Source organism: Amborella trichopoda, chromosome 6 (assembly GCF_054954075.1).
Source record: "Amborella trichopoda isolate Santa Cruz 75 chromosome 6, AtrichopodaSantaCruz75HAP2 v2.0, whole genome shotgun sequence".
NCBI classification, from domain to species: Eukaryota; Viridiplantae; Streptophyta; class Magnoliopsida; order Amborellales; family Amborellaceae; genus Amborella; species Amborella trichopoda.
Genome location: NC_142341.1, coordinates 43406061 through 43429896, shown reverse-complemented (window position 1 = coordinate 43429896; position 23836 = coordinate 43406061). Strand labels below are relative to the sequence as shown.

Here is a 23836-nt window from a genome sequence, read left to right as displayed (position 1 = left end):
ACAAAACATCAACAAAATAATAAATAAACAAAGGACAAATTTATTCACGGTTAACAACTTAAATTGTAGAATTAAAGTGTATCTCAAAATACCATTGGGAAAAGTTATTTTGACATTAAAAAACCATTTAATTGATCATCTCGACATTGAAAAGAAAAAAGAGTTCAAGTTCCAAAAATAACACATCTTGCACCATATTATCTAGATTATCAATTTTAAAGATTTTCATGTTTTTATAGATCTACTTGATTTTAATGTTTTTTAGAGTTTAAAATTTTATGATTAAAAATAAAATAGATTCTCGAGCTAATCTAAAACGGTTGTGGTTTGTATAAAAGTTGTTTCAGTACTAAAAATCTATGTAATAGCCTGAAGATTTATTTTTATGTCCAATTATAAAATTTAAATCCTAAAATACAGTATAAATCAAGCGAATCTATGAACACTTGAAACTCTTGAAAATTGACGGTCCAAAAAATGTATTACAAGATACACTATTTTCATACTTGAAATCTATTTTTTCTCGTGTCCATACATCTTGAGGTTGAGATGATGGATTTAAGAATATTTGGACATCGACACAATCTCTTTTTGTGAATTTTTGTGATGCGCTTTAGTTTGATCGTTTAAGCCTCACCCTAATGTAAACTTTTGGGATCGTATACATTGAAATCATTTACCTTTGAAACAAGGTGGTCACAATTGCTTACAACCATCCCATGTGAAATTGGATGTCACAAAGTTTAAAATTGTTTTTTTGAAGTTTGAGTTTCGTTAATAGAAAAAATACAGTCATTCAATTTCACATCCAATGATCAAAATTAATTGTGACCACTAAATATAAAAAGTAAATAGTCACATTCTATGCTTTTTCTAAACTTTTTCCTTAGTAAAAATCTTTTAACACCAAAAATACAAAACTTATGAAAAAGTTTGGAAGTACACGTAATTTGAATTATCTAAGATTGTAACCTCAAGTAAGACGACAAAGTGGGTTTTGAATATGGAGAGCAGTTACACTCGTGTCCAAAACTTTATATTTGTTTTTTGTCTTATATTCATTGCCATTCATTTCATAAGCACAGTGGAGTGTGGTGTCAATATCTACCTTGTACTACACGTAATGGCTGGTGGATTCGTTTTTCAATAAGTTGCTGACAAAACCGAGAGCCTTGCCACAGTGGGTTGTACATTAATATAAATAAAATATGACAGGAATCCAATGTTTTGAAAGCTCCGAGGCATGACAAATAATTTGCATACCGAAACTTGTCCTATCATCACTGCCACAATTAACCTAAATTAATGTGAAACGCTTCCACTTGTTTTACTATATTTTTTACAATAGTCAAGATTAATGTGACCCTTTATATCAAAGGTAAACGATGTCATTTTATATTTTTTTTCTTTGTACTATTATATATTATTTATTGTTTTAAGGAAAAAGTTTACATATGATTGCAACCTTGGAATTAAAATGTAGAATTAAAGATGCATTTCAAAATTTCATTGAAAAAGAGTGTTTTAATATTGAAAAACGTTTTAATTGATCATCTTGACATTGAGATGCATGAATATATATAAAAAAAATATTTTGAGTGCCAAAAATAGTACATATTACAACACATTATCTAAACCGTCCATTTTCAAGACTTTTATATGTTTATAGATCTACTTGATTTTAATTATTTTTTGAGTTTAAAATTTTATAATTAAATATGAAAATAGGTCTTTCGGTAATCCTAAGAATTTTCTATATCAAAAGTACACGTTACAATAAAATTTAGAGATGCACCCTAATTTGATTGTTTAAGGTTGCAACCTTATACAAACCACACCCTTGTTTTAATGTTACTATTTACTTTTGATACAAGGAGATCACAATTATTTACAACTATCTAATATCAAATTTGATAGCTTGGGCGTGTTATATAGTTCGAGAAATTTTTTTTTCAAATTTAAGCTTGGTCAACGAAATAAATACAACCATCTAATTTCACATCCAATCGCTAAGATTAATTGTGACTACCTTGTACCAAACAAAAATGGTCTCATTGTATGCTTTTCCTTATTTAAAATCTCAAGAAGTACAATTGTGACCACCTTATACCAAACAAAAATGGTCTCATTGTATGCTTTTCCTTATTAAAAACCTCAAGAACTACAAGCACCTCCAAAGTTGTATCAAATTTGGCAAGACCATCCGCCGTCGAATTGGCATGTAGATAGAGATGGAAAATATGACGGTTATACTCACACGTAAGTCCATTACCTCCGCTCATATTGGCAGCAGTCTCCATGGAAGCTTACTACACTTCTTGCACCAATTTATGGCATTTAGCAAATCACCTTCCACCCTTTCCCTTACCAGCTTTAGACCTTGCAATACAACATGAAATTCAGCCTCATTTGATGTCGTACTGCCACGAGGATTTTTTATGATTTATGGAAACAAAATTAATAGGTTAAATTATTAACCGGTTTTATCAGGTGTATTTTAAGGGATTGTATATTTTGAGACTCGTTTGCTTTTTGTATAAGGAGATCATAATCATTTTCAGCTATTGAATGTGAAATCTAATGGATTGAAATATGTCCCAATATTCGAGAAGTTTTATTTTTGATATTGTGCCCAATCAATGATACATCCTCGACCACCCAATTTCACACCCAACACCTCTATAAAAAATAAATGGTCTCATTGTATATATTTCTCTATTTTAGTAAACAAAATAGATCTATTTTAATGAGAAAAAAGTTCGTTGAACGTGGCAATGTCATGTTGGAAACAAACTTGTAGTAATGTACATTGTCTATTTTAATTGCATAGTATTGATTGTGCACTTATTTAAAGGATAAATTTTATATAATCCAACAACTGTCTTGTAGAAGTAAGGTGTATCTTAAAAATTCCGTCAAAAGATGCTTGAAAAGCATTTCAATTGATTATTTCAACATCAAGATACATAAATATATTAAAAAAAAAAAAATCAAGTTTTTAAAATAATGTATTTTATAACAAATTATTTATATTATCTATTTTAAAAATTTTCAAGTGCTTATAGATCTGCTCAATCTGCACAAGTTGAAAAAATAAATAAATTTCACAATTATGTTTAATATATATTTTCAAGCCATCTTAAGGTTTCTGATACTGGTTGTCAGGAACTATATCTTCCTGTAAAATTTAAACATATGAATTAGTAATATAGTTTAAGATGGGTACGTTATACAAACCCGTGTTAGATTACACGACTCGGGCCAGTTACCCGGCCATGAACCGGTTCTAGGTAACCCAGAGCTAGATGGGTAGGTCTCAATGAGGGCAAATAATTGTTAAGAAAATAAAAAAAATACCAAAACAAACAAAAAAATATGACAATTATGTTTAAAGTAAATTAAATAAAGCGCATCTAAATGAGGTTAAAAAATTAGTAAATAAATAGATTTTGAAAAATCAATTTATGAACATCTTTACCAAAATATTAGAAAATATAAAAAAACACATAACAAATTAATTTCATGTTTTTCTAGATTTTTAATAAATTTTTGCCAACAATTTATTAAAACGTAACCCGACCGACCAAAACATAACCTTAAAACGTAACCCGACCGACCAAAACGTAACCCGACCGCTTTTGCGAACATCGATACAAACCTTTATTTTAAAGAAATGGATTTATTGACATTAGTTTAAAATACATGCTACATCGACAATACCGAGCTAAAATGGTAGATGTAGATTACTAAAAGGGTGGGGCATCAAAACTGATTCTGGCATGTGCTTTGATATGCTACTTAAAATTTGATAAAAAATAATAGATCGCCTATTTAAAATACGTCAAGAAAGACGGCGAGATGTTAAATAATTCAAACATAAGGTGCGTTTAATATCTTAAATTTAGAATGATTGGAGGACACCAACCATCCATAACGTAAAGTGGAAATATTATTAACAAAAATCTAGTGTAATCAATACTTTGTCGTCAGTTATATCAAAAAAAAAAAAAAAAAAATGCTGATTTGTACGTGGAAATTGAATTATTATTTCTAGTTGCCATGAAGTAATTGGGGTCATTGAGTACGTCCACAACCATTTGAAATAGCAAAATAAAGAAAGCAATCGCGTAGTTTATTTTTTCAATTAATTAGAGTTGGTTGCATTTTTTTACATAAAATAAAATATTTTGAGCTTTACACGTGTTAGCATATCAAATGGCAATTAAAGCTACCATTAAAATCTGGATTTTCTATAGGGGCAATCAAAGGGACAATTAAAAATGGGCCCTCACATATAATGCCTTCTCAACATCACCAAAGAGTAGTTTAGTGGAGCATCCTCACCAGCCCTTAATAATTGATTAACGCATCATCACTCATATGTCTTAAGTGAAAGATTCCCAAACGTCCAAAGGGAACAAAAGGGATTGTATTTAATAAGTTCATTTACTTTAGACACAAGGATGTTACATTTACTGTAACTATTGGACGTGAAATTCGATAGCTTGAAATATGTCACAACATTCGTAAAATTTTATTTGGAAGTTGTTTTTAGTCAATGACGTATCCTAATTGTTTGATTTTACATCTGAGGGCTAATAATGATTGTGATCTCTTTATATAAAAAATAAATTATCTCATAATATACATTTTTGAAACAAAAATATTGCTTTCAAACTTAATAGATGAGAGATCAAAGAGCATCTAGACCGTCTAAAAAAAATTAGCACGTGTAACTTCTAAACCGTAAACGGGCCATAACAATCACCATCTAATTTTTATGTCAAATTTTGGGGCACCTCTCACATGGTTGGAAGGCACTAGCATTTTGTAGGGGTGGAAATCTATGTTGGGGTTCAGGTCCAAGTTTTGTATATGGTGAATTGGGTTTGGGTCCAAAACCCTGGAGTTGAGTCGGATTAGAGTTTGATTTGGATCTAGGTTGACCTACCCAGACCCGACCCAAACATATCAATATATATACACACATACATACATATATTAATACATACATTGTGTGTGTATGTATTTATTTATAAACACATATATAATATGCTCTTTTGGGAGCATAGTTTACGCCTCCTCCTTTAGTCAGATGACTATTTTACATCTAAAATTTTTCTAGATGATTACCCCCCGACCCCCCTATTACCCCCCTGCCCAACAGAACTGCCCACAGAAAGAAAGAAAGAAGACATTTGAGTATTCTAATACCTAGATCTCACCCTAAAAAAATTGGACAGTTTCTATTCAATCTTGGGAAATTATTTCTTTCAAGTGCTTAGAGGGTGCAATTGGGATTTTTATTGAGGTTAGTCTATGAGTTAAAGAGGCCAAAGAGATTATATCCCCAAAATTTGGGGTCCTAAACCTAATTACAAAGGTTAATTATAGAATGAGCTGTGAATGGTGGATTTACTAAGTTTGTGACTTATTTTATAAAAAAAAGTTACTTCATTAAGTAAATGTAATTTTATAAATATCACAACAAGACAATGGGTACTTCTGTTATCTTCATGAGAGGTAAAACTGAAATTTTGACTAAAAGATAATGACACTCTACAAATAAAGTTTCAAAACACTAACTTCCAAAATGTTATTATACTTTTATAAAAATTTCAAATTTGCTATTGTTTAATAGTAAAGTTACCTATTAAAATAATTTTTTAATAAAAAAAATAAAGATCATTTTGATAAATACAATTGTCACAACCCCTTCTATCATTAACTTTTGTATATATATATATATATATAACAACCCCTCAAACTACAAAGGTTCAAGTTATAAGGGGCTGTGATGGGTGTATTTATCAAATCAATTATTACTTTTTTATAAAAAAATTATTTAAATAGATAACTTTACCATCAAGCAATGATAAATTTAAAATTTTCACAAATGTATAATGGCATTTAGGAAGTTAGTATTTTGGAACTTTATTTGTATAGTGCCCTGGTCTTTTAATTAAAATTTCAACTTTACCCCTTACGGAGGTGACAAAAGTAACCTTTGTCTTGTAGTGATATTTACAAATTTGCCCCACAAAAGAAACGTTTTTAAAAAATTGACTACAAAATTAATAAATCCACAATTCACAACTCTCTCTATCTTAAACCTTTGTAATTTGAAAGGTATATATATATATATATATATATATATATATATATATATATATATATATATATATATATATATATATATATATATATATATCCAACGCAACACTTGTATCATATTATGATGCAATGACACTTCTAGAAAACCATGTTTGTGGTATTTGTATGACCTCAAATTTTGCATACACACTCTCTTCATCTCAATAATCATTCCCCCCAAAAAATATTTTCAATTCGAACCCTAGATAAGGTCAAAATGAGTTCCCTCCAAAAATGAATCTAGACCATATCTAGATTTGTTTTTGGAGGGGACTCATTTTAACCATATCTAGAATTCAAATTGAACTTTTTTTTTTTTTGGAATTGATTATTGAGATGACGAGAGTGTGTGCAAAATTTGAGGTCATATTTGCAAAAAAATACAAATCGAAATAGAAAATCCCGAAGCAATCTTAACTACAGTAGATAGAAAAAATAATAATAGTAGTGCTTGAAATTATGGCCCTATGAACTTCACCATGTTTTTTTAGTCATGCATCACCCACAAGATTTCAGACTAATATTTGTCCATCTACCTATTCTACATAATTTGGAAACAGAACAATGGCCATAGTCACCACCATGAAAAATAGTCCCTGATACCACTATATACTGTGGCAAGGCGTCGCCTTGAGGATCAAATTTGATTTTCTATGCACAGTGATACCCAGCGCTTCAGTCATGTCCAACTCTCTCTGTTTCACCCCATCAGGCAGTTCCCAATCGAATTGGAGCAAGAGATTCCCCAATGCAAGTTCTACAACAGCCACTCCAAATGAGAGTCCAGGACAACCCCTCTGACCTGCCTCGAATGGAATAAGCTGGAAATGCTGTCCCCTGAAATCAATGCTACTCTCTTTAAACCTGTCGGGCTTGAATGCTTCTGGGTCGTCCCAAGAGTCGGGGTGCTCCCAATTGCCCAAGCATTTAGGAAAACCCTGGTCCCTGAAGGGATTCGATAGCCATCAAGATCACAGTCCTCTATACTCTCATGGGGAAGCAATAGTGGAGCAGGGGGATGTACCCTCAAGATCTCCTTCACCACCCTTTTGAGATAATCCAAGTGCTGCAAATCTCTCTCTTCTATCATTGTTTTGCCACTGCTTTTTGTGATCCTTCGCACTTCAGTTTGGGCATTTCGCATCACTTCCGGGTTCTTCATCAGCTCAGACATTCCCCACTCTAATGTCGCGGATGCACTTTCTGTCGCACCTGCAAACATATCCTGCACCCTTTTGTGTTTAAGTAGGCAACCCAAAGGGCTTGAATGAATCAAAAAAATAGTGCCATGAACTCCCCATACAAAATGGATCTAGCGAGGAGGAACACTGGCATATCATGGACTTGCTCGGCTCGGGCTCACGATTCGGCCACTCCGCAGGCCTTGTGGACTTGCCATGTACAATCCAAAAAAGAACTAAAAACTACAAAATAATGTGGATAATGTGAGTTGGGCTGATTTGTACAAATAAGGTTCCTTTCTTTACAGGGGTTTATAGATCAGTGTTAGCAATACCAGCTAGGTTGACCTAGAACCGGCCACTGGCCTTGGCCGGTTTGGGCTGTCAAGCCAAGAAGTTGGGGAATGATATCATGTCACTGTGCCATTTTAATATAATGAAATCACTCACCTAGAAAACCATATTTTTGGTATTGTTATGACCCCAAAACTTGCACAAACCTTCTCTTCATCCTAATAATCAATTTTAAAAAACTTAAATTTAATTTACACTCTAGATATGGTAAAAATGAGGCCCTCCAACTACTATTATAGACCATTCATTTGGTGAATTTCAAAACTTAAGCTTTTACAAACTCAAAGTCATTTGTTTCTTTTTTAACATTGTTCAATGGTAAAGTCATCTATAGAAATTGGAAAGGAAAAAAAGTCCTTGTAAAAAAAAAAGTCCTTGTAAAACCTAGATCTTAGCATCTTATGAAAATGGACGGCCTATATTAATTGGGCTAAAAAACCACTTTCTAGGTTATATTTTCAAAATTTACTTTTTGTGATCGTTCATTGGAATGAAAATAGTATACATTTAAAAATTGGACTCAAACAAGTAGTCTTAAAAGGGCAATGATTTCATGCAACAGTTGTATAGTAATATAATACAACAATCTTCAAAAACCATGTTAGGGGTCACTTGTTTGATCCAAATTTTAAAATATACACTATTGTCATTTTAATGAACAATCATAAAAAGGAAAAATTTGAAAATGCAACCTAGAAAGTATTTTTTTAGCCCAATTAACATAAGCCATTCATTTTGATAAGATGCTTAAACGATTTTTTATTTTCTAAATTTTTTAAATGGTTTTATTACCATTAGATGAAAAATGTTAAAAAAAGAAAAAATGAACTTAAAATTCACCAAATGAATGGTTTAGATTCATTCTTGGAGGGGACTCATTTTGACATTATCTAGGGTTCAAATTGAATCTTGTTTTTTTTTGTTGTTTAGGATTGATTATTGAGGTGAAGAGAGAGTGTGTGCAAAATTTTGGGTTATACAAATGCTACAAACATGATTTTTTAGAAGTGTGGTTGCATTATACCATCAACAGGTGCATTAGATCACTACTCATATATATATATATATATATATGATACATAATTTATTTGTAATAGTGCAATAGAATTTTTATATTTTCTATTGTTTTGGAAAAGATTGGGGAGTAGTTTGATCATAAATACTTAGTTTTACATTGTTCATACTTTTTTATATTATTTCTAAAATAACCCTTCAAAGTGATATTTCAAAATTCATTTTTTCTCATTTTTGCGCTATCTTTTTATGCTCATTTGGATGTATTATTTTAAATTCTACTTTAAACATACTTTTTATTTGTTTTAGGATTTTTTTCTTTTTTTTTTTTAAAAAAACTAATGCTTCTATGCGCTACCTGGAACTTATCCGGATCTGGTCCATGGCCAGGTTCTGAGTCGTATTTTCGTGTAGATGGTGGTTCTTTTGGACCAAACTATTCTTGCAGACAAGCGTTAGGGATTTTGTGTTTTTATTTTTTTGGGTTAATCAAGTAGATAAGATAAATCCTTATTCGTTTTTTCATATAGATTCGAGAGTTAGCTATTTTGAAGGTGCATTAGCTATTTTGAAGGTGTAAGTAGATAGTATCAGTAGGATTGGAAACCATAACATGATTATTAGCTTTTCATAACATATTTATTTCACGTCATGATGGTTTTTTAAAAATTTTAAAAAAGAAAATAATAATAATAATAATAATAAAAAAAAACAATGGATTTAGATGTTCACAAACATGGATTTAGATGTTCACAAACAGTTAAAAATTAACTTCTGTACTAGAATTAATTTCCGGCATTTGTTGAGCTCCATTTCTTTTCTTACTTGATGGATCTCAGATATGAGTAAAGGTCCTGCTCCATTTGGGACAAAACAAACCACAAAACAAGGTTTTTTTGTCGTCGGGTCTAAATCTAAAATTTGTTCCAACACGACCATAAATCTTTCCCTGTTGTTAAGTGTTTTGTATGTCCACGCAAACTTTTATTGGACAAGTTTTTCTATGCTTCCCTTACAACATAAAATTTATATACTTCGGTCTATTTTGAATGGAGGGCTAAGATTGTCCCAATCACAACATCACATCTCTACACTATTTTATTTTTAAATTTTTTATATATAATATTTTGACACCAAATTTTGGGCATCCAATCCTCTATTAAACTCTCACTCGTAAAAAATATAAAAAATTCCCGATAAAATAAAATAACTAAAATACCCCTAAAAGATTCAAGGGGCATTTTGGTCAATATATTTTATCGAAAAATTATTTTTAATATTTTTTGTAGGTAGACCCCAATTAGAAGATGACATGTACCAAATTTCATATTCATACACTTTGTATAAAAAAACTTAAAAATAAAATACGCTAAGGTATTGGATCTAGGATCAAACAATGAGTGGCTCACTTCATAAAAATTGGATGGCTGGATGGTAGGGGAAGCTTAGATCCTCTATGCTGTAGGGGAAGTATAGAAACCTTTCCTAAGCTTCTTTACCCTTCAATTTCACAATAATCTTTTCTGCCACGATTATGATTCTAAAAATATAATTAAACTCAAATATTAAAGGGAAAATTTTATATAAAGCCAAGGCTCTAAACAATCAAATTTGAGCCTACCTAAAAAATTGCACTAGAAGAGGTTGTTTTGATGCCCAAATATCCTCAAATTGATCATCTCGACATCAAGATGCATGAACATGAGAAAAAAATGAATTTCAAGTATTGGAAATAGTATATTTTGTAACACATTTTTAGACTGTCAATTTTCAAGATTTTCATAGATATATCGATCTACACTATTTTTGAAGCTTTAAACTTTATAAATAAAAATAGAAATATATTTAAGGCTATCACAAATATTTTTAGTATTGAAACCACATTTCTCGACACCATTTGAAGGTGGGCTCTAATATTATTGTTTAGAGCCTAGGTTCTATACAAATCACACCCAATATTAAAAATATATCATTTAAAAAGAGAAAGCTGCAAAAATAGTAAAAAGCTAAGGTTTAAAATAAGAATTGTATACTAAGACTATTTATCTTTCATACAAGAAAGTCACAATTACTTCTAACTATTAGATGCCAAATTGGATGGCTCGGATGTGTCATAAAGTTCGAGAAATTTGCTTTGGAATTTTGATTCTAGTCAACAATATGCTTACAACTACTCAATTTGAGATCGGAAGGACAAGAGTGAATTTAACCTCCTTGTTCTAAAAGTAAATGGTCTCTTTAAATGTTATTCCTTTAAAATAATATATTCTCGAAGTTCAAAATAGATAAAGGGATAGTATTGCGTCCAATAAATGTGGAAGCTGAATAGGTGCACGAGCACATTTTAACGGTTCAGATTGAACTAGCCTCATCCAAGGGCCAAAAATGAATCTTTTTTTTTAATTTTTAATTTTATTTAGAAATTATGTTAATCTGAAAGTTGGGTTTTAGCTTCATTTTTATATACGGAATTGAATTAAAAATATTGATCAAAATAAATTTAGTGCATTTTGGCCATCTTTACAAAAAAAAACCTACACCCATATATTCAAATAAATATTTTATTTCAATAAAAATAAAAAAATAAAAAATTAAATTGAGTTTTGACCTTAGATATGGCCTCGAGAAATTTTAACCATTGTGCACCCTTCCACGCTTCTGACTTTTCCATGGATAAAATGGTTGTGGCCACGGATTCCTAAGGGAAAGTACTAGAGTTGCCTAGGAGGGTTATTCTTTGCGTAGTGCCGAGGATGGTGCCTTAGTGGTGAGAAGTAGGGTAAGAATTTACCCAGTTTGGATTCGAAACTCAAATTTCGAACTCTATCTAGGTTTGGGTATGACATCCGATGGATTGGATTTGGATCCAAAATTTGGATCTGAATAATCAAAAACTTCAGCTCTAAAATTTGGATCCGAATAGTATTTGGATCGGATCCGAGTGCAGATGGATCTGATCTAGATCCAACCTAGTTATTAAAATATTATATATTATTTATATGTACATGTTACATAATATTTTTTGTTATATATTAGTTTATAATATAAAATAATATTTGGATCTGATTAGCTCTGGATCAAGCTCAGATCGGGCTGTAGTCCCCATGCATACTTTTCATATTCGAATCCAAATCCTCTTGGATCCAGACCCAATCTAACCCATTCACAGCCTTAGTGAGAAGGTGCTTCGATTCTCTCACCCAATCTCTGTCCCCCGTCATCCTAAATCCACAATTTCTTTCAATTTCTCCATGGTTCCCCAACTTCCTAAATCTCATCTCTCAATTACCACATTCTCTCTCTTTGCGCTGCTTTCCTTAATGCTTGAGACTCTCCCTACACTATTGCCTCTCACTCTCCCCTTTTACCCAAAGTTACCCTATGTATTGGAGGCGTCAACAATGTCTTCCTATTCTTGTCATGTCATATTGAATTCGTATATTCAATATAGAATTTTCTTCATAAAAACTTGAGACTTTGACTAATTAAATGCCGGCTGGCCTAAAATGCCCCCCATGTTAATTGCTAACCCAATTCAATGCCTACATGCTCACAAGATACCCTTGCAGCCTCAATTTAAGTGCCTACTACCATGCCTTCCGGTACTCCCAAAGGCACAACCTCTTTCCCTACATTCTTGTACCCACACATTTCTCCTCCTTTTCTCCATTAACTCTCCTTTGGTCCCTTTTCTCAATGAAATCTATAACCCGAACCTTAGTGGAATTGCGAGCCAGGCCCAAGGGCAGGCTGGGGCATGACAGGTCTAGCCTAGCTCTTATTTTTCTTTTCTTCTTTTTCTTTTTTTTTTTATTTAATTTTTTCTAGCCCAACCTATCTTGGCCTTGAGAGGCTAGGACTAAGACTAGGCTAGGGTCTCTCTTTGGCCTTGGCCCGATCAAGGATAGGCCGGGCCATTGACAGCCCTACCCCAACCCACCTTTTCTCTCTCTCCCCGAATCCCCCTCATTCTCTTACCCCATCTCACTCTAAATACTCCAGTGTCATCCCTTGATCTCTCTCTAACCTTCTCTCTCTTTTGGAGCTCCCTAACATACTCTTATTTATACATTTTTTAATTTTTTAGAGTAATACTATCGTAGGTCTACTAGCCTACAGCTAGATACATATAAGTCAAACGACCCATATTGAATCTGGGCAGATCCAATTATCATGATTGTATTTCGTATTTTATTTTTATTTATTTTTATATAAATCCAAATCACTTGAAAATTTGGACGTATGTTCTTCAAAAATATTAAAATCTATTAAAAATATCAAAATAATATTTTGTGAAAAATAAATTGATGAAAATACTTCTGAAATATTGTAGAAGTATTTTGATCAATTTATATTTTATGAATTATTTTTTTAATATTTTTATTAGATACACATTGATAAGAAGAATAGATGCCCTAAAATTTCACATGATTTGGATTTTTATAAAAAAGTAAAATTAAAATAAGAAATAATGTTGTGTCCGTCAGATTAGCCCAGATTGAATTTGGACCGTTGGGCCTATATGTAGCTGCAGTCTAGTAGACATACTCCAACAATTCTCAATTTTAAAATTTAATCCGTCTCTCTTTAAGAATAACCCCTCCCGTATCTTTCTCTCACTAGAACCTAAAGGCTACCATGAATTGCGTCACAGCTCTTTGCAACAAATGCCTCTTAGCGTTGCAGTGGGTTTTCTTGCTGATAAAGAAGATTAGCTTGATGAAGAGAGGGGGGCTGAAGTCTTTCTCTTTGGTGATCGATCCTTGGAAAGGAGGTTTTATTTTTTTCGGGGCAAGCTTTTTATGCTTCCCTACAACATATATATTTCCCCTGATTCAACCGTCCATTCTGAATGGAGGGCTATGATTTCTCCAATCACAATGTCACATCTCTACACTATTTTATTTTTAGTTTGTTTTCTACAAACTATTTTAACACCAAAGTTTGTGTCCAATCCTCTATTAAACTCTCACTAGCTAAAAATATAAAATAAAATATTTTCAATGATATAAAATGACCAAAATACCCCCAAAAAATTCAAGGGGTATTTTGGTCATTATATTATATCAAAAAATAATTTTTATTATTTTTTATAGGTGATCCCCAATGAGAAAACGGTACGTCCCAAATTTCATACTCATACGAATTGTATAAAAAAAACTAAAAATAAAATACTTTGAGACGTCGGATTTAAGATCAAACGATGAGTGACTCTCTTGATCAAAATTGGACGGCTGGATGGTAGAGGAAGTATAGATCTTTTATGCTGTTAGGGAAGTATAGAAATCTTTCCTTTTTTTCCCTCTTTTTTTTTTTTCTTTTTTCGGATTATACATTAACGGTGGGAAGGGTACACAAGCACCTTCTTTTAATATTTGAGATTTCACTTGGTCATATCTAATGGTCAAACGTTGGTTTTAGTTTTAAATTTTTATTTGAATAAAATATTTATTTGAATTTTGGATTTGATGAAGCTGGTTGAATCTGAACCGTTAAAAACTGCACATTTGATTAAGAGAGGAAAGGTTGAGGTGATATTGAGGGTTTTTCATCATAAAAAACAACCTTTTGTAGTAAATTTGTGAGGTGTACTTTAATTTGATTGTTTAGGGCCTCACCCGTATATAGACTTTTTCCTATTATATTGAAGACTTTTTCCTATTATTATCGAAGTGGTGAATTGAAGCCCATTAGAGTGTAAGGCTCACGCAACTCTTGTTCTCTCCTGCACCATTAAGCTTTGAAAGAAAAAGTATCCCATCCACATCATTAAATAGGTGAAAGGATACACAAGCACCCTTCCATGGTTGAGAATTGACAAGGACATATCCAATAGAAAAAAATTAATTTTATATTATATTTTGGAAAAGTATACAATGAGACTATTTATCGTTATATAATAATATAATGCAACAATCTTCAAAAACGTTTTTGTTTGATCTAATACAACAGCCATGTTATAAATTTTAAGGCTATTTGTTGATCCAAAATTTAAAATATACATTTTTTTCATTCTAATGAATAATCACAAAAAAAGAAAAATTTGAAAACACAACCTAGGAAGTATTTTTTTAACTCAATTAACATTAGTCGTCCATTTTGATAAGATGCTTAGATCTAGACCTCAAAAAGAACTTTTTATTTTTCAAATTCTTTTAGATGGCTTTATTATCATTAGATAAAAAATATTAAAAAAAATAAAAATGATTTTGCGTTTATAAAAGTTAAGATCTTGAAATTCACCAAATTAATGGTTTATATTCGTTGTTGGAGAATAATCATTTTTACCATATCTAGCGTTCAAACTAAACTTTTTTGTTTTTTGAAATTGATTATTGAGATGAAGAGAGTATGTGTACAAATATTTAGATCATACAAATACCATAAACATAGTTTTCTATAAGTGTGGTTGTATTATACTATGATGCAACCGTTGCATTAGATCACTACCCTTTTTAAGTACCAGATTACTTATCTAGAAAAAGAATTTACTAGATCAAATTTTTTTCAGATTCTATACCTCTCAAGTTTAAGAAAGTGTTCAGGGTGTGAATTGATAGTTTCTTTGCCATAAAAGAAACAAAGGGAACAATAAATATGCAATGACAGAGCAAAAAATTTGAAATGTATAGAGATATTACCAAGACAAGTGATTTAATTTGATCTCTGGTGAGGGTGAAGTCAGGGGTCTCCTCTCTCTGCAGTTGCAGTAGAACATCAACGAAATCCTCCTCTTCCTTGGCCTCCCCATGAGAAGAAAGAAAATGATCAGCTATCACTGTTTCAAGAAATTCATCCCATCTAGCAAAGTTTTTCTCGATCCGGTATTGTCGTCCAGCAAGGTAGTTCACCCACTCCATTGATGGAAACACATCCCCTATAGAAAATCCTGCTGCCAATCTCTGTGTTTACTCCATTATGTCCTTAAATGCCGATCCTTTCTCCCAATACCTCTTCCAGAATGCGATCCTACAAACTACATTGCTTGAGAGAATAGGTAACATCATGCTCAAATTCATAGGCAAACCAGTTACCAGTTTCGGCGGAAGATGGGATAGAATCAATCAAATGTTTCACTTCTTCTTCTCCTACCGGCTGAAACGTTTGTGTTGCGCAGGTAACATCATGCTCAAATTCATAGGCAAACCAGTTTCGGCGGAAGATGGGATAGAATCAATCCAATGTTTCACTTCTTCTTCTCTCACCGGCTGAAACGACTGCATCCTCTTTGTGTTGAGCAGTTCAAGGATACAAATCTTGCGAACTTTCCGCCAGTATGTCCCATAGGGCGAAAATGAAACGTTTGAGTAGCCATACGACAGACGCTTGACCGCAATGAGAGGGGTCTGCTCGAGAATGCGAGGTCATTGACCTTCAGGACTGGCTCTGCCATATTTGCAGAAGACACCACCAGGGTGGGCAGTTGGGCTAGGTTTAGGAGCAAGAGGGGTCCATAGGTTTTGGCCAGTTTGGCCAGAAAGCGGTGTGGCATTGAGCCTATTTGGTGGAGGTTTCCGATTATGGGGAGCCCTGAAGGACCTGGAGGTCGCTTCTTCTTATCGACGACCTTCTTGGCAAAGCCGCCGAAAGGCAACAGCAATGATAAGACTGAGAAAACGAAACCGGCAACAAACTTCATTGGTGTTTGATGGTCATCAAATAGATCGAAAGGAGCAATTTACACATGAAGAAATTAGCCTTTTTTTTTTCTTCAGTAAACTAGGTTCGAATCCAGAAGTTCAAGGGTTCGGTGTACTGGTTTGATAGGGCACCATTCTCATTAATCTATAGGAAGGTTGTGAAGCCAAGAGGTTTGTTAGTTTAGGGGTTTGGGTAATGTACAGAGGGAAATTACTTTATTCTTATCTTCACTGTGTTCCAGCCAAAAGAAGATGAGACGTATGATTCTCGACTACATATTCATTGAGGTGACCGAGTTCGCCGTACTTTGTTTTGTGTTTTTTATTGCATAGATGGGTCCCAAGACTCTGGCGTTTTTGACAGGGCAACGTGCTTTCGACATCGTTGAGCTTAATGAGGAATTTTAAATAGGGTTAGAGTTGCATCCATAACGGGTTGGGCCTGGGCCTTGCACCTCCCAGTCATGGCCTTGGCCTTAATAAGGCCAGACCGTGGCTGGTAAAATTAAAGGAAAATAATCCAAAAAAGATAAAAACATAAGACTCACGCCTAGCTCTCGAGGGACATTTTGTAGCCCTAGGGTTGAGCCAACTGGGCTATTGCCACACCTATCCACAACATGTGAACGTGGTTAAGATTGAACTAGCCTCATCCAAAGGCTAAAAGTGAATTTTGTTTTTTATTTTAATTTTTTGTTTAAAAATAATATTAATCTGAAATTGGGGTTTTAATTTTATTTTATAGTTATCATTAATTAATAATATTTTAAATAAAAAATTGATCAAAATAAATTTAGGGGTATATAGGTTATTTTTATTTTTAAAAAATCTAATCATTTTTAACTAGTTCTCTTTAGAAAAAAATAATAATAATAATACAACAAATATCATATTTTCTCTTAAAAATAACATACAACAAGTATTACTTGTAAATATATATATATATATATATATATATATATATATATATATATATATTTCTTAATACAACAAATATTTTTTATTACAAACTAGGAATAACTGATCTAATTATATATATATTTTTTATAATATAGTAAGCTTTAACATAAATTTAGGAATATTAATTTTAAGTTATGATTCATACACATTTGAAATATTCTCTGTCTCTAACAATCTCTTCCATTAAATTTATTCTAGAATTCTAAAAAATTATATTTTTTAAAATTTGAAGTGTTATTTTGAAAATTGATGTGCATTCGAATAATTTATATATTGATAATTAAATATTCTATTTATTTATTTGTATTATAAATCTTGTAATGTATTATTTTTCTTACAGTTGTCAATAATATATTTTAAATTAAATAGTATTATAAAATATTTTAAACTTTATATTATTTATATAATAAAATATAAACCAACAATTTTTATTGCACTATATAATATTATAGTTAGATAGGTTATAATAATTTTGGATTAAAGTTAGTTAGGTTGTAATAATTTGGTTTTTTTTTTTTTTAGTGTATTAGGTTTTTCGCCAATTCAAGATTTTAGTGGCCATTTTTATCGACTTAATCCATTATTTATTGTAGTTTATGTATGATTATATACTTTATTCATGGTAATTCTATATTTTTTGTTTTATGTGATGTAAATTTAATGGTTAACATAAGTTCATACAGGAAAAGAACATCTTAATTATTCACAAATTGATTAAAAATGAAAGTTAAAAATGTAATACCCGTATTTCTTATTGGATTATTAAAAATAACATTTATAATGAATTTTTATAATTTTTTTTAAGGCTTAATAGAACTGATTTAGTCGATTTTCAATCTGGATCGCCGATTCACTGATCCGGATGGATTTTTGAGGTGTCCGTTCTTAGGCACCGATCCATTTTTTAAACCACTGGTATAATATGACCTAATTTCATGAGAGATGCTTAAGAAAGGATAGAATATTAGGGGAGAAGTATTTTGGTGATTCGGTAGATTCCCGTGTCTACCCTAGTTTTCAAGGAATTTAAGACATGAAGCCAGTGTTTTAAAACTTGGATGGGCCGGGTGAGCTGGGAATTCGGAAAGTCGTTCGAACCTACAATCGAACTAAATCTCATTTTGAAAAACCAGTCAACAAAAATAAAAAACTTTAAAAATAAATAAATAAATCGCAAATGTTGGAACCTAGAGATCCGCCCAATTTGGATCGCTGAGTTCCCTGAGAAAATTTGTCATTTTCCTATTAAAATGATCGATTCACAGTTGCAACCGAGAGCTGGATCGATCCCCATCATTTTCCCATCCTGATCTGTTGATTTCAATCCTAATCGATTATTTTTAAAACCCTGCTTGAAACGCATCTCACATAACTGGAAATCTATTTTCTCTTTGTACCATGAGTTGTAGCTCTAAAAATAATACACATTTTGTAATATTTTAAAAATTAAAATGTTGCTGTAAAAAGCATGCAAGTAAATTATTTTATAAACACTTTTCATATCTATAATGGTCGCCGTCAAGGGCGACTAAAATCTTAAATCCATTATCCATCTCTGACAAAATGAATAATATATAAGAGGTGTGTCCTAAGACATGCCTAAACACACGCCTATCTTAAATGTCAAGTTGTGTATATTTTAGTATAATTAAGTTCTTGTTGGTAAAAGGCGCAATCCGTGACTTCAATGTCAATATTTATTGGATGCAGTTTGTACAGGGCCTAGGTTCTAAACAATCAAATTAGAGTCTACCTTCAAATAGTATATGAAAAACATGGTTTTAATATTGAAAATCTTTGTAATATCTTTAAAATATATTTTCATATTTATTTATAAAGTTTAAAGCTCTAAAAATAATATAGATCGATAGATCTATGAAAATTTGAAAATCTTTATAATATTTTTAAAATATATTTTCATATTTATTTATAAAGTTTAAAACTTTAAAAATAGTATAGATTGATAGATATGTGAAAACTTGAAAACCAAAAAAATTAACAGTCCAAAAACGTGTTACAAAATATATTATTTTGAAAATTTAAAATACATTTTTTTTTTCATGTCCATGCATCTTGATGTTGAGATGATCGATTTGAAGATATTTTCAAAACAACCTCTTCTAATCTTAAAAGCTTGGGGCCCTCTCTCTCTAACCTCATTTACAGCAGGGCTTTGCAGCCTTCTCTCTCCCAGTTTAGAAGCTTGGGGTGCTCTCTTTTTCTCTAACCGCATTCATAGCAGGGCTTTGCAGCCCTCTACCTTTGTCTCTCTTTCTCATTTAGGAAGCTTCTTGAAGCTCTCTCTCTAACCCCATTTACAGTAGGGCCTCACTCATTTACAGCAGGGCTTTGCTGCCCTCTATCTCTCTCGTCTTAGAAGCTTGGGGCCCTGTCTCTCTAACCCCATTTACAGTAGGGCTTATAGCCTTCTCTCTCTCATTTTAGAGGCTTGGCAAACCCTCTATCTAACCCCATTCATAGTAGGGCTTTGCAGCCCTCTACCTCTGTGTCTCTCTCTCTCATTTTGGAAGCTTGGGGCTCTCTCTAACCCCATTTACAGCAGGGCTTCACTCATTTACAGTAGGGGTTTGCAGTCCTCTATCTCTCCAATCGTCTTAGAAGCTTGGGGCCCTCTCTCTCTCTCTCTAACCCCATTTTCAACAGGGCTTTTGCAGCCCTCTCTCTCCCCCTGTCTTAGATGCTTGGGGCTCTGTCTCTCACTAAACCCATCGATAACAGGGCTTTGCAGCCTACTATCTCTCTCAAACCCATTTACAGCAGTACTGTGCGTCACTGAGAGCAGAGAGACGATAGGGAGTTAGAGAGCAGAGAGGGTTGAGAGAGTGAGGCGACAGAGGGCAGAAGAGGCGCGGAAGGTGACATCTACATCTGAAAAAATTCAAGTTTAGCTTTATTTTATTTTATTTTTGGATGGATAGTAACTTTTGGCTTTTACATGGGATTTTTTTTCTTTCTATCTAAAAATATGGTAAAATCGTCTATTTGTCCAAACAAGTCAAAGTGCGGCTCACAAGATTTTTGAATTGCAATCCAAAATAATCTAATTTCGGGTACGTCCAAACTGGCCCTAAATTGGTGATTTCAATTCTCATCACTCAAAAATAAGGGTGTGCTTGGTCTAGGGCAACCCTGGCTAGGCCCTTGTCCCCATAGGCCCGGCCTTGGCCCTATAAAGATTGGGCTGTGCCAAAACAAATGAATAAAATACAAAAGACAAAACAAGAAAAAAAAAAGGTCGGGCAAGGCCAAATTGGCGGGCACTAGCCTTTGTGTTGCCATTGGGCTAGGGTTTGTTGCCGAAGCCCTACTCTTCTAGGGTCAGGCCAAGCTACGCAACCCTACTCATGAAGCAGTGACTTTTTTCTATCGTGTGAACAGGAACTTGATATCTAAATTGGCAAGGAAAAGGGTAATTGGACCCCAACTATGTATGGTACTCATGAACCCCATGTTTGCAAAATTAGATATTTGATAATGGCATTTCACTCAATATCATATACGTGGCTAAATTTAAAATATATCAAGACAAAGATAGTGAGTATGCAAGAAATAAAGCAGATTAGTGTATGTTATGTATCACTCCAACCCCGTCTTGTGAGGTTATTGTTAAAGGGATGGTGCTTTATAATGTGTTGGTGAGTGGTTCAAGTCGAGCAGAGGAAATAAGAGAGTTTGATTTATGAGGAAGCTACTTTTTGTGGCTATGTTGAGGTTATTAGCTAGCCGGTAATGGTGAATCTTTCAAGGATTAGAGTTGTCTGTGTTTTGGAAGTCTAGGTTAGTCATTCTTGGAAGTAAGGATTAGTATCTCTCTATTTCTTCATCTTTGTGTTTACTATTGCATTTTTGTAGCTCGTCTCCTTTTATATGATGATAGTAATAGTTAACATTCAAAAATAAAATAAAAATAAAGCAAATATAAAAGGCATACTACAACGACGCACAATTTACATAGTTCACCTAAAACGGTGTATGTCCATGGCATGGGCAAGTGAAATCAGTATATCTCAATGAAAATTGTAATTTTGAGTTATAAGTGACATACATCTATATAAGTACCCTATGGGACAACACTTTCTAGGCACGCCACCTTCGGATATTTTTTATACCATGCTACTAAACTCAACAATATTTATTTTTGCATCCATCCCCAAAGTAAAGAAGTAACTTTTAGGATGAGGATACCGTCATGTATTTAAGGTAGTTTCCCTTTCTCTCTAACAACTTGAAACTTGAAATTTTAAAAAGAATCTATTTCAAAATTTTTAGAGAGATAAACTATCTGAAATGTTGAATTTTTAGATAAATAAACCATCTTAAAATTTTTAGAGAGATAAATTATCTCAAATATCAAGTTTTAAGGTGAGAGGATATCTCACATTTTTTAGAGAAAAAAATTGATGGAGGGCAAAATTATTTTTATTTTTAATTTTTATTCAATTTTGAAGGATCTATATTATAGTTTTAGAGTTTATTTCTAGGTTCTTTTAGTTTTTTACAGATTCTAGGGATTTTGGTTGAATTTACTTTATGAATATTATTCATAACTATTGTTCACGAGTACTGTACACAGGGATAAACTTGTGATTATAAATTTTAAGTTTAATTTAGGGTTATAGGTCAATGTATTATTTATTTGTATAATTTTTGTACTTGAAATATTAAATTATAATATATAAGAGATGTGTGGGGCTTTGAGGGGAGTGATTCCACATGGTTTTTATAACTTAAAGGAGAAATAAAAACTTATGCTTTTGCAACACTAACTAACATAGATGTGGGGACAGTACCCTAGATTTCTTTGAATTACGTTTGTGTTTGGTTTTATTCCTTGTTGATTTTACTCTTCTATCAAATTTTCCTGCATCAAATTGGTATCAGAGTTCGCTATCTATACGGAAGGTAATATAGTAGTGTCAAGAAGTTGTTATTGCAGTGTATGGAAGTTATTGTAGTAGTATGCGGATGGTATTTTAGCGTTAATTTTTGTACTCTAGATCAACAACAAAACTTAGATCTTGCTAATTTCTGCTGTTTTATTGATCACTTGCCTAGTATTTGTGATTTTGGCGATTCCTAGACAAGAAGCGGCTGTGTAATGGGAGGTTTCATAGATCCACTCTATGATCCCATAAATAACATAATTGATGAACTTGAAAGGAAAATTCAATAGTTGTTGTAGTAATTCGTGAGTTTTAATAATAGGAAAGACAATGGTGATCTTTCAGCCTAAAAGGATATCGAGTACAAGCCTTTCTATATTTGTATATCGCGTGTGGAATCAGGTAATGAGGATAGCGATAGAAGATCTAGACTTGGAGAACATCACTTTATGATTTTCGATTTTAAGGACGAAATTATTGATTTTGATACAGATAGTATAAAAAATCAACAAGTTGTAGATTGAGATTCACCACCAATCTTTGATATACTCTAATGAACAACAGAATCTCTTATGACATCTAATCTGTAATAAGGATCGAAATGTTGATGACGATATTTTGGGAGAGGGTGAAGAATATAGAGAGAAGACAACAGGAGGACTGATCCAAATCATGGCTTTTGAAGATCTCACTAATATAGGCAGAACATTCAAGAAATTTAGGGTATTGGAATCATGGTAGCGTAGATGAAATGTAGTCAACTCATAAACTGTGAATTGTGGCCTTGATTTTAGAAAGTCATGAAATAGATGTCTAGAAAACCTCTAAAAACTAGAAAAAGTTGCACTGATTCCTCCATATACACACCAAGATCCATTTATCTGGGAATTATGCTTATCACAAACAATATTTAAACAAATTAAGCAAAAAAAAGTTGAAAAATGTGGTTTTGATGCCGAATTCATTTTAGCACACTTCTAAACCTGAAGATGAGTTTTCTCCAAACAAGGTAAAATGATGGAGGGAAAAATTATTCTTATTTCTAATTTTTTTTCAAAATTGAAAGCTATATATGATAATTTTAGTTTTAGTGTTTATTTTAAATATTTATTTGTTTTTTAGATATTCTGGAGTTTTTTTATTTATTTACTTCATAAGTACTATTCACAATTACTGTACACGAGTATTGTTTATTGGTACTATTCACAGCGGTAAACCTATAATTACGAATTCAAGTTTAAGTTAGAATATATGGTATGTTTGGATACTTTTTGTACTTGGAACATAAAATTATAATATATAAGAGGAGTATTGAGCTTTAAAGGGGCCATTCCTTACGATTTTTAGAAAATTGAAAGAGAAATAAAAACTTATGCTTTTGCAACTCTAGCTTAGGTTTAGAGAAGAGATACTATGTTTCTTTGAATTATGCTTGTATTTAGTTTTGTTCCTTACTGATATTACTATTCCCTCAAACTTTTCTGCATCATAAACTATATCAAAAAAACTTAAATATCTAAATTATTTAAAATTTCAAGTTTCTAAAAAGGAAGTCTCTAAAAATTTTGAAATCTTAGAGAGAGTGAAGAGCGAAGAGATGAGAATGAATGTGGGTTTAAGCATTATGGGT

At 32.3% G+C, this 23836-nt stretch overlaps 1 non-coding gene across 1 annotated transcript; it reads right to left on the bottom strand.

Moving 5' to 3' along the window:
* Window positions 1-6582: 6582 nt before the first annotated feature.
* On the bottom strand, window positions 6583-16596 carry LOC18431196 (cytochrome P450 71AP13). The gene is made up of 2 exons (XR_016058631.1): window positions 15344-16596; window positions 6583-7378 (listed from the first exon to the last, which is right to left on the bottom strand). It is a non-coding gene; the product is annotated as a cytochrome P450 71AP13 (transcript).
* Between the last annotated feature and the right edge of the window lie 7240 nt (window positions 16597-23836).